The sequence below is a fragment of the Kogia breviceps genome, chromosome 12 (assembly GCF_026419965.1).
Source record: "Kogia breviceps isolate mKogBre1 chromosome 12, mKogBre1 haplotype 1, whole genome shotgun sequence".
In the NCBI taxonomy this organism is placed as follows: Eukaryota; Metazoa; Chordata; class Mammalia; order Artiodactyla; family Physeteridae; genus Kogia; species Kogia breviceps.
In genome coordinates, this window is record NC_081321.1 from 77,805,229 (window position 1) to 77,817,342 (window position 12,114).

General features: G+C 40.5%; 1 protein-coding gene across 15 annotated transcripts in view; it reads right to left on the minus strand.

Annotated features, from left to right (window-relative positions):
• CEP83 (centrosomal protein 83) overlaps positions 1–11,117 on the minus strand; it is a 142,426-nt gene extending 131,309 nt beyond the window's left edge. For 10 of the 15 annotated variants that reach the window (XR_010835866.1, XR_010835867.1, XR_010835868.1 and 7 more), the window contains exon 1: positions 10,614–11,117. The gene's annotated coding sequence lies outside the window, so the exon portion shown is untranslated. The remainder of the gene's footprint in view (positions 1–10,613) is intronic. The other 5 variants (XR_010835869.1, XR_010835861.1, XM_067009873.1 and 2 more) reach the window with 3 other exon arrangements.
• Between the last annotated feature and the right edge of the window lie 997 nt (positions 11,118–12,114).

A 12,114-nucleotide genomic window follows, 5' to 3' on the forward strand; every position in this document is an offset into this window, starting at 1 on the left:
AAGAAAATCTGAATAGAAATATAACAAGTGAGGAAACCAAATTCGTGATTTAAAATCTTGCCACAAAGAAAAGCCCAGGTTCCCACAGTTTCACTGATAAATGTCATCAAATAATGAGAAGTAATAGCAATCCTTTGGAAACTACTTCAAAAAAAATAAAAGGGGAAACGCCATGCAACTCCTTCTATGAGGCCAATGTTGCCCTGATACCAAAGCTAGACAAAGGCATCATGAGAAATGAAACCAACAGACTAAAATCCCTCATGAACATAGACACAGAATTTAACAAAATTTAGGAAAACTAAACTCAGCAATATATAAAAGATTATATAGCATGAGTAAATGAAACTGATCCTGGGAATATGGGCTTAAGCTCTGAAAGTCAATTAATGTAATATACCATATTAACAGAATAAAGGATAAAAACCATATGATCATCTCATTGGGTGCAGAGGAAAATCTGACAAAATCCAACACCCATTCATGCCTAAAATCTCTCAACAAATTATGAACAGAAGGAAACTTCCTCAACCTAATAAAGAGAAATCTACAGAAAATGTACAGGTAACATCACACTTAATAGTGAAAATGTGCATACCTTTCCCCCAAGACCAAGAGCACTCTCAACACGTCTATTCATCCTCTCACTGGAGAGTCTAGCCTATACAATAAGGCAAAAATAAATGACAAAATGTAGTAACATTCAGATTGGAAAGAAACTAGAAATGTTTTATTCACAGACATGATCACCTAAGTAGAAACAATATATAAAAGTTTATTGTATTTTTATGTACTAGCAATGAACAATCTAAAAATCAAACTATGAAAACTCCATTCTCATTAGAATCAAAAACTATCAAATTCTTAGGAATAAATTTAATGTAAGTACAAGACTTATATATAGAAAATTTTTAAACAGCATTGAGAGAAATTAAGATCTAAATTGGGAAACATTACATGTTCATGAATTGGAAGACCCAGTTTTAAGTTACCAATTCTTCCCACATTGATCTATAGATTCAATGCAAATTCTATCAAATCCCAGTTAATTTTTTTTGTAGAAATTGACAAGCTGATCCTAAATTTCATATGTAAATAGGAAGGATCTAGAATCACTTTTGAAAGAGTTAGGGGATTTATACTACCCATTTTGAAACTTAGTATATAACACTACAGGAATCTAAACTGTGGTACTGGAGTTAAGTATAGGAGTATACATAGAACATAATTATGACTAGAAATAAACTCAAGTTATAAGCAACTGATTTTTTACCAAGGTACCAATACAATCCAAGGTGGAAAAGAAGAGCTATTTTAACAAATAGTGCTAGGACAAGTTGGCATCCACGTGGCATGAAAATAAAAAAGAACTTAGACCTTATACCATACACAAAATTTATTTCAACATGGATCCTAAATCTAAATGAAGGAGCTAAAAAAAAAAAAAAACAAAACAACCCAGGCTTCCTTGGTGGTACAGTGGTTGAGAATCTGCTTGCCAATGCAGCGGACATGGGTTCGAGCCCTGGTCTGGGAGGATCCCACATGCCGCAGTGACTGGGCCTGTGAGCCACAATTATGGAGCCTGCATGTCTGGAGCCTGTGCTCTGCAACGAGAGAGTCCGCGATAGTGAGAGGTCCACGCACCGCGATGAAGAGTGGCCCTCGCTTGCCACAACTAGAGAAAGCCTTCGCACAGAAATGAAGACCCAACACAGCCATAAAAAAATAAATAAATAGACTAATTTTTTTAAAAAGGAGAAATCTTTGTGACCTTGAATTAGGCAAAAAGTTCTAAAACACAAAATCAAAAGTATAAGCCATAAAACTAAAAAATGATAAATTAAACTTCATTGAAAACTTTGCACTTCAAGGACACCATAAAGAATTTTAAAAAAAAAAGAATTTAAAAAAACAAGCCACAAACTGGCAGAAAATCTTTGTAAATCTCTAATAAAAGACCTTAAGACTTGATAAATGGCTAATAAGCACATGAAAAACTCAACATCATTTGTATTTAGGGAAATGTAAATTAAAATCACAAGACTCCACTAGTCACCCAGTGGAAGGGCTATAATCAAAAAGGCAGATGGGGCTTCCCTGGTGGCGCAGTGGTTGAGAATCCACCTGCCGATGCAGGGGACACGGGTTCGTGCCCAGGTCCAGGAAGATCCCACATGCCGCAGAACAGCTGGGCCCGTGAGCCATGGCTGCTGAGCCTGTGCGTCCGGAACGGGAGAGGCCACAACAGTGATAGGCCCGCGTAACACACACACACACACACACACAAAAAAAAAAAAAAGGCAGATGATACCAAGTGCTGATAAGACTGTGGAGAAACTGGAACCCTTGTACATTTTTGATTGGAATGTAATTGGTCACTTTTAAAAACAATTTGGCAGTTTCTTAAAAGATTAAAAACTAATTCTGAACTGTTGTTAGAACACTTCTGTAGAGTTTTCCTTACATCAACTAATTCTCCAACTCTCCTCCATACAACAACTTGAGTGTCCTAAATTTTTTTTTTTAATATTTATTTAGTTTGGCTGCATTGGGTCTTAGTTGCAGCACATGGGATCTTCGTTACAGCATGTTTCAGTTGCAGCATGCTGACTTCTTAGTTGCGGCATGCATGTGGGATCTAGTTCCCCGACCAGGGATCGAACCCAGGCCCCCTGCACTGGGAGCATGGAGTCTTTCTTACTCACTAGACCACCAGGGAAGTCCCCAGTAGTCACTCAATTTAATTCAGTTCTGACACTACCCAGAAGTATTGCAGACCCCACAGTTTAAGGGCTCAGTTTCACAAGAGTGCTCCCATTTCAGATACCAGTCACAAGTCCCAGGTTGCCACCTACACTTCTGACCAACCAGCTGTAAGTCAGAGGTTCCACAACCCTCTCCTCAGGTTTTAAAATTTGCTAAAATGGCTCACAGAACTCAAAACACTTTACTTACTATTACTGCTTTGTTATAAAGGATACAACTCAGGAGCAGCCTAAAGTAAGGGTTGCATGGTGCAAGGTATGGGGAAAAAGGCACAGAGCTTCTGCTCTCTGGGAATGCCACTCTTTCAACACTGGTTATTCATCAATTCAGAATCTCTTGGAATTGCACTGTTCAAGATTTTTTATAGTAGTCTCCATTCCATCTTCCCAGAGGTTAGTGGGTAAGGTTGAAAATTCCAACCATCTCATTACTTGGTCTTTCTGGTGACCTGTCCCTTCTGAGGTGATCTAGGGATCCCTTCTAAATCACCACATTAGCATAAACTTAGGTGTGATCAAAAGGAACACATTATGAATAACAAAAGATATTCCTTATCACTCAGGAAATTCCAAGGGTTTTAGAAGCTCTGTGTCAGCAACCAGAGACAAAGACCAAATACACCCTACAACTTACCATATGACTCAGCAATTCCACTCCAAGGAATCTACCCAAGAGAAATGAAAATATATGTTCACACAAACACTTATGCAAATCTTCATGGCAGCATTATTCATAATAGCCAAAAAGTGGAAACAACCCAAAATGTCCATCAACTGATAAATGGATAAATAAAATGCAACATATCTATACAAGAGAATACTATTCAGCAATAAAAAAGAACAAAATACTGATACATGCTACACAGATGAGCCTCAAAAATATTAACTGAAAGAAGCCAGATGCAAAAGACTAGTATACATATTTTTTATTCCATTTATATGAAATGTCCAGAAAAGACAAATGTATAGAGACAGAAAGCAGATAAATGGTTTGCTGGGACTAGGTTGGGAGGTGGATTGACTGCAAACATGCTTGGGAGAAACTGGGGAGGTTTAATGAAAATGTTCTGGAACTGTCTTGTGATAATGGCTGTATAACTCTATAAATGTATTAAAGATCACTGAATTGTATGCTCACAATTGGGTAGAGAAGTTATCTCTTCTGAACTTTAGAAAATGTGATGATTGGACTGCTGTAATCAAGCCTAAGTTCAAAGAGCCAAGCAAACAGAAAGAATCCAGGTTCTTAATGATGTCACTGAGCCACTGATTTGATAATCCTAGAACCACGTATCTGCAGACTTCTTATACATGAGTCAATAAAATTTCCTTAAGGTTAAAAATAAAAGGATATGAAAGTTCTGAGGGATACAAGAATACGTTCATTTCATTATAGAAAATTTGGAATTATCATCTGTATAGAAAGGCATCAAGGAAAAGGCAGGAATTCTGGTGGATCTTGAAGGATAAAAGATTATGATGAGGGGTACAGGGGTGGGGAGAAGAGGCAAAAAATAAAGATGTTTAGAAGAGTCTAACAGTGGAATGGATAAAAATTAACATTTAACAAAGTGCCCACTATAATTGAGTCAGGCATTACAACATGTATCTTTTATTCCATATGACTCATGTGGAAAAAAAAAAGTTATCACTTTACATATGAAGACATTGAGGACCCTAAAATTAAGTAATTTTTCCAAAAAGCCAAGCAGCTAATAAAGTGGCGGAGCCAAGATTTTAATCTTCAATCTCAGGATTCAGGCTCCAAAACATATACTTCTTCCTCTATGTTATGATGCTAACCAAAGACTTAAGCCATCCCCATTTGCAAGTTCAGATCTTTGTAGAAAGCATTTTTGCAAAGATGGGTTTACATTTATAGTGCTACACAATGTTTCTTGACTAGCAACTTTCACTTAATCAGTATACTAAATGTGATATTCATTCCTCCCTTGGCTTCCAAAACTCTACCCTTCTCTGGTTTTCCTCCCTATTCTTTCTCCACCTCCTTATTACATGCTGATGTTCACCAGCTCTTGTCTACACCCAGGATCTTAACTACCACTATGGCTGACGACTTCTGACTCTCTCTCCAATTCAGAGAAACTCCCCAGTTTTCCTTGATGGATTAACTCCCTCCAGGCCAGGTTGAATACTTCTCTGTACACTCTCAAATTACCCTTACATAATTCTTATGAGGCATTCCTCAGTCACAATGTATCATGTCTGCAGTTCTAAGTCAGATGTCCTCCCTACATGCCCCCAGAACACACCCTTATTTATCTTTATAGCACTTCCCAGGTTATATTACAAATAATGACTTAATCCATTTCTCCTACCAAACACGCTGCTTGAGACTTGGCACTATGTCTTATTCACAATCTAGTACCTAGCATAGTGCAAGACACATAAGGGGCACTCAAACATTGACTAAACCAATGAATAGAAGAAATAAAATTTGCTTTAAATTGGAAGGATACAGTTTCTCAAAGAAATCTTCAGGAATTTATTTTTTGAAATGGGAAAATAGGCCAAGAAAGGTTAAGTGACTTAGTCAAGCCATGGTCACCTGAGTCATAATTCTCTTCCCATAAAATCCTGGTGCCTATTAATTCATGCTTATTAATCTATGCTCTCTATGAACCTCTGGAAGTAATATAAAAATGTTATCTAGAGAAGAACCATTTCAACTTCATCCACTCCAGCTCTGACTGGCTGTATCAGTTGTGGAGAACTCTAATGTTAATTAACAGTTTTTCTGAGAGACTAATCTTTAATTGAACCAGTCTTTTCACATGTCCTTCACACATCATTATTCAATATATATTTATCATGCATCTCTAGGAGGAAAACATGAAAGTTATAATTTGTCAGTACTCAAAAAATATATACTTAATTATATCATATGCAATTTCAGTTTAACAATACCTCAAATGTCTGCCTTAATGTGATTCAGTTGAGAAAGACAGACTGAATGTGAACACTAGAGATACACGCTGCAACTTCATGGGGAAAATCCCTGGAGTCCAATGCTACTGTTGCCGATGGTTGCTATGCTATACTGTGCAACAACTCAGAAGCTGAGACAGCCAGCTCACTAAGAAACAACTGAATCGAACCAAGATTTATAAATGTACTCTGAGACTCAACTTTTTTATACCTTTAACTGAAGTAACTGTTTGTCATAAGCATCAGATACAGGATTTACAACAAGACTATAAAAATTACCTAGAATTTATTTAAGGACATATTTTGGGAGTGATAAGCACTTTCCAGAAGAGAATGGTTAGGTTTAGGTTCCTTCTAACTCCATGAATTTTAATGCAAAAGTGATTTGAAGTTACAATATACAGAAAACAAATAACTGGACACTTCATGACTTTAATTTCTTTCTTCCTGGATTATATCTCAAACTTAAAAAATAGTGCTAGACTACAGAGTCTGTGATCCTTCCATGACCCACAGAGGCACTCCTGACAGAAAAATATAAAACTTAAGAGAATTGCTAATTTATGAGGGCCAAATAAAAGTACTGATATAATTTCATAAATTAAGTCTTTACTAGGTAAAAGTAAAATGGAAAAGGGCAAAATGGGGAAATAGGAAGAGAGGAATGGAAGGAGACAAGGAGGAGGAAAGAGTGGGGGAAGTATTTTTTTTAAACCCAGATTCTACTAAGGAAGAATCAGGAAACTGACCAAACTCCCAAGCCCACTAGGGAACAGTGCTAGCATTCCTGAGGGAGTCCTTATTGCTGATGAGGTCATGGGAAATTCTCAACTATTCACACTTTCTAGTAACAGAAACTTCACCTCTAATTCCAGTGAATCCCATCTCTTTAATCCCCTTTCTTATGGTTGACAGTTGCCCTTCCTCCCTCAGTTACTCTCAAAAGATTTCCTTTTAGTTGCACTACACTATGGGAGGAATGAAAAAAGTAGAAATATACATTTCTTATCTCTAATAAACATTCATTCAGTAACTTCTATTGGGAAGAGATTAAAGATACAGCTCACTGAGATCTGATGTCCTGTGCCTAAAGAGCTTATAATCTAGTTAGGAAGATAAGACATACATAGAAATGATAAAACAATACTATATAAAGTATCAAATGGTGTAGGACTGACAAATACACTCGACAGGATTTCAGAGGTGGAGTTTAGGACATGTTACCCCCAAATCTGCCGCTTTGGTATACTGATGGAGTTAAAGGCACTTGAGAAACAGCAGATACGAGAGGAGCACTCTGACCCTCCTTTTTCTTTCAGAAAGCAGGAGATAAAACTCCCACGTGAGAGGTGCCATCCCTGTACCAGGAGGATGAAAGACATTCTTATCACCAGAGACGGGGAATCAAAGCCGAGAAATGCATACAAACTTGCTAAACTAACCCTTATCTTCCTAGTCATTTCTCCACAATTTACTCCTCCTAGCCCAAAACTCTGTCTTGTCAATGTTTCACAAATTTGTTCTTTGTCTAAAAGATATAGACTGTCCCCAACTTAGGACTTTTTCGACTTCACAATAGTGCGAAAGCAATTCACATTCAGTAGAAACCATACTTCAAATTTTTTTTTTTTTTTTTTTTTTTTTGCGGTACACGGGCCTCTCACTGCTGTGGCCTCTCCCATTGCGGAGCACAGGCTCCAGAGGCGCAGACCCAGCGGCCATGGCTCACGGGCCTAGCCGCTCTGCAGCATATGGGATCTTCCCGAACCAGGGCACGAACCCGTGTTCCCTGCATCGGCAGGCGGACTCTCAACCACTGCGCCACCAGGGAAACCCCATACTTCAAATTTTTAATTTTGATCTTCTCCCAGCCTAGCGATATGCAGTACAATACTCTCATGATTCTGGGTGGCAGCAGGAGCAGCGAGCTGCAGCTCCGTAAACAGGGCCTTCCCTGGTGGCACAGTGGTTGAGAGTCCGCCTGCCGATGCAGGGGACACGGCTTTGTGCCCCGGTCCAGGAGGATCCCACATGCCGCAGAGCGGCTAGGCCCGTGAGCCACAGCTGCTGAGCCTGCGCATCCGGAGCCTGTGGTTCGCGACGGGAGAGGCCGCAACAGTGAGAGGCCCGCGCACCACACACACACACACACACACACACACCACACACACACACACACAAAAAAAAAAACAGGGTAAACAACTGATACACTTACAACTATTCTGGACCCATACAACCATTCTGTTTTTCACTTTCAGTACAGTATTCAATAAGTTACATGAGATAATCAACACTTTATTATAAAATAGGCTGTATGTTAGATGATTTTGCCCAACTGTAGGCTGATATAGGTGCTCTGAGCATGTTTAAGGTAGGCTAGACTAAGCTATGATGTTGAGTAGATTGGGTAGGTTAGGTATATTAAACCCATCAACGTATGATAGGGGAGGTAACCCCACTGTAAGTCGAGGAAGACCCTGTAAAAGCTTTCTGCTCTGGTCTTCATTCTCCATGTACATGTAAAAACACTTTAAAACTTGTATGCTTTTCTCCTGTTAATCTATATCAATTTAATTCTTAGGCCCAGCCACAGACCCTAACAGGGTAGAGACTTTTTCCTCTCCCGCAGAGTTGAACTTTATAGAAAGGGTACAATTCAGATTTTAGGAAAGGAAAGAAATCAGGCAGTGACATGAAGACTGGTAAGGAAAGCAGAAAGCACATAGTAGGTTTAGAGGATGGTGAAGAAACCAGTCTGGTCAGAGTACAGCTTTTATATAAAGAACATAAACTTGACAAGGCAGAGTGTGATGAGATTTTGAAGAGTTCAGATTAAGAAATGTGAACTTCAGTCAGCAGAAAAGAGTACTTCTGGAAAATTTTTACACAGAGACATATAAACATTCCCTAAAAGTACACACAGATTAGACAACTTGAGAAAATTACTTGCTGAACCTAATACATTATGTATGACAAAGTTAAAATAAAACTCATTTTCTTTAGGCAGAGGGAGTACCTAGAAAACACACACAAAAAAAACATTCTGACCATTCACTAATCTGTTAAGATTTCATTCTTCTAAGCTTCTTGAATTAGAACTTCCCATGACAAAATGCTGACTTCTGATTACTAAGGATTTTATCACACAACGTGCATGAATCATTCTTGATTTTTCTTCTTTGCTTTTCTTTCCCATTCTTGAATATTTCATTACTTCAACATCATCATGCAGGAAAAAGAGGGAAAGGACTAAAACAAAATCTACGGATTTTTGAAATAGTCAGGGCATGATGTAAAGAATATAAAACTTCAAGTTCTGATTCCCATTACTAATAGTTTGATCTCAAAGAAGACATTCAGTCTCACGGTGTCTCAAATATTCTCACCTATTTTCTTACATACTTGAGAGATTACTGCATTCAAAATATCACAAAAAAGTGGTCTAAAAACTAACTGCGAGCATAACTCATTTTATTGCACTTCACTTTATTGCACTTCAGACACTGCATTTTTTATATATTGCAGGTTTGTTGCAACCCTGCGTTGTCAAATGATGGTTAGCACTTTTTAGCAATACAGTATTTTTTTAATTAAGCTATGTACCTTTTTTTAGATACAATGCACAATGCACACTTAATAGACTACAGTATAGTGTAAACATAACTTTTATATGCACTGGAAAGCAAAAACAAAAAATTCATGTGACTCACTTTACTGCAGTGGTCTGGAACCAAACCCACAATATCTCCAAGGTATCCCTTTACTTGCCATACAAATTATATCATTAAGGGTTCAATGAGTGGAGCAAGAGTGAGATTACTGGCTAAACCAAGGTTTAAAAACCACCTGTGAGCAATAAGTGTTCTCTCAATGCTCTGTGTTACCCTAAATTGGTATTACCCTACTAGTTGATAAAATTCCTAAATATAGTCACACTTCACCTGGTTAGAAAATACTCAAAGGAAGAGGAACACCTGACATACAATGTCCCCAAAAACCAAAGGGTAAGTCAAATCCATTTTTAAAGCTCTGTAGAGTCCTATACGACTCTGAAATGTAAAGCATTCTAAATAATCCTAAACAAAATGCGTTTGAAATCACAGCTCAGTACAAAAGGTGAGTATGAACTGTAACCACCTACAGGCTAAACTATGAATTTAGAGAACTCTGAATCCGGATAATTGTAGGATAAATACATTTAATTATATTCTAGTTGAATATTAGACTTGTTTACAAAGATGTTGCTTGGTAACAAAAGCAATGCTTTAACAACCCACTCAGTTTTAGATCTACTCAACTATTTTATGCTCATAGTCTGAACACATTATGAACTATATACTACTGATATGAGAAACTAAGGACAAGTTTCTTTTTATCCTAGACATCTTCGAGATTTTACTGAAATAGTTTCATCGTTACAACTAATGTGACCAAAGGCTTTTAAAATACTTGACAATGGGCACTTTTAAGAGCTAAATACCCATTTTTTTGGCCAAAGTTGGACACTAAGGATACATCAAAATGTCCATTAGAGCCCAGCATGCACTCACATATTCTAACGTTATCTTTGTAATGACAGCCAACATCACTGTTAGAATTGTCTTCAGGGTCAACGAAAATGGCAGCTTATTTTTTTCACAAATGAAACTGGAGGTACCACACGTTTAGCCAGCTTTTAAACTGAGGCTACCCAAGCACCACTCTGGAGTTCATCAAAAAGCCCCATAAAGAGTTTCACGTGCATTTAATTGGCTACAGAACATTCTCCCAGCCTACTTTTCTAACACCCGCTCCACTTGCTTTACGGGAAAAATAACAAAAGAAGAAATTCAGGGGCAAGTTGGGAAGAAAAAAGCCATGAGCATTCCAAACCACGGACAAGACAGCGTTACGTACCAGACTCACACTCGGACCTTGCAACGTGCGCACAGAAAACAGTGACCGGTGTTCCGGCCGCACTCGCCAGGTGGACACCTCCACTACTCCAGCCACGGGCGCCCACGGCACTCTTCCCGCCGGGGCACTGGGGCCACGGGAGACGGTCCCGCACGCGGGATGCAGGCCCAGCCCGTCACGCCTGGCGAGGTCTCGGCGGCCGCTCGCGGCTCAGGCTGAAGAGCAGGAGCCGGAGGGCCGAGCGCGCCCCTCGGGCTCCAGACCCCTGGAAATGTGGGGTATCCCGAGAGAGCTCCGAAGGCGGAAAGGGCGGCGGCGGCAATGGAGAAAAACCCTTCTCCTCCTCGGTGGACTGGCCTTCTCTGGGGTGAGGGGCCGGAGCCGAAGTCCGACTGGGAAGCCTCCCTCAGCCCGCCGCCCGCCACCCTTCAAACCCCGCGAAACGGACTGAGTCCCGAGACCTAAGGGCGCGCGAAGCAGGAAGTCCCGCCCCCACGCCGACGTCACCGACGCCGGCCGCGGCCAGAGGCAGTTAGGGGGAGGCGGCGAGGGAGCGAGCCGAGGTTGGAGTAGCGGGCAACAACGGCGGGAACGGCGGGGCCGGGGCGGCGCTCCGAGAGGCCTCTGGGGCCCGCAGAGATCCCTATAGCCGAAGGGAACGCACAGTCCGGGCCCCGGCACTTGCCTCAGGGAGCCAAAGTGACGCGCGCAGTTGAGCGGGAAGCCGCTCTCCCTCGCCTCCTCCCCACGCAACGTCTCGGCGGTTTCCCCCTGTTTCGCGCTTCTCCTGCGCTCTGCTGGCTCTTCCGACACTTTTTCTTCTCTGAGGGTTCTGATAGTGGTCCTGCCCACCCCCGCCTGCCTTCGTGCCTGACCATGCAGTCAGAATGAGTCTCTAAGTCTCCTGCCTACCGCATCGGCCGTGGAGTCTCGGCCCACGAGTGGGGAGCCGGCGCAGCTTGACAGGCGGAAACGGCCAGGTCAGGAAAGAGGCCCAGGCGCGAGTCCCTCCGCGCACCGCCCGCTCCAAATCTCAAAACGTGTTAACTCGAGTTTAGGGTCCACTGGTCTCAGTGGTATCAATGAACTATATGTTACAAATCATTGGTCAGTGGGAAAAGGATTAGCTGAGGAATTACTAAACACTGGGGACCGGCTTTACATCTGTTTCATTCGTTTAATACCAGATGACAAGAATTTAAATGTAAAGAATGAAACCATAAAAATATTACAAGAAAATCGAGGTGACTATAATCTTGAGCTGAGAAAGGCCTTTTCTAAGTATGAAGCAATAACCAGAAACCATTAAAGAAAAAAAATCAATAAAAATGAACCACATAAAGATTGTTATCTACACACAAATAATAACTAATGGAATATAAATTTGTATCGTGGAAAAAGTAAAAGTATTCCTAATACACAAAAAGCTCACAGAGGGCTTCCCTGGTGGCGCAGTGGTTGAGAGTCCGCCTGCCGATGCAGGGGACGCGGGTTCGTGCCC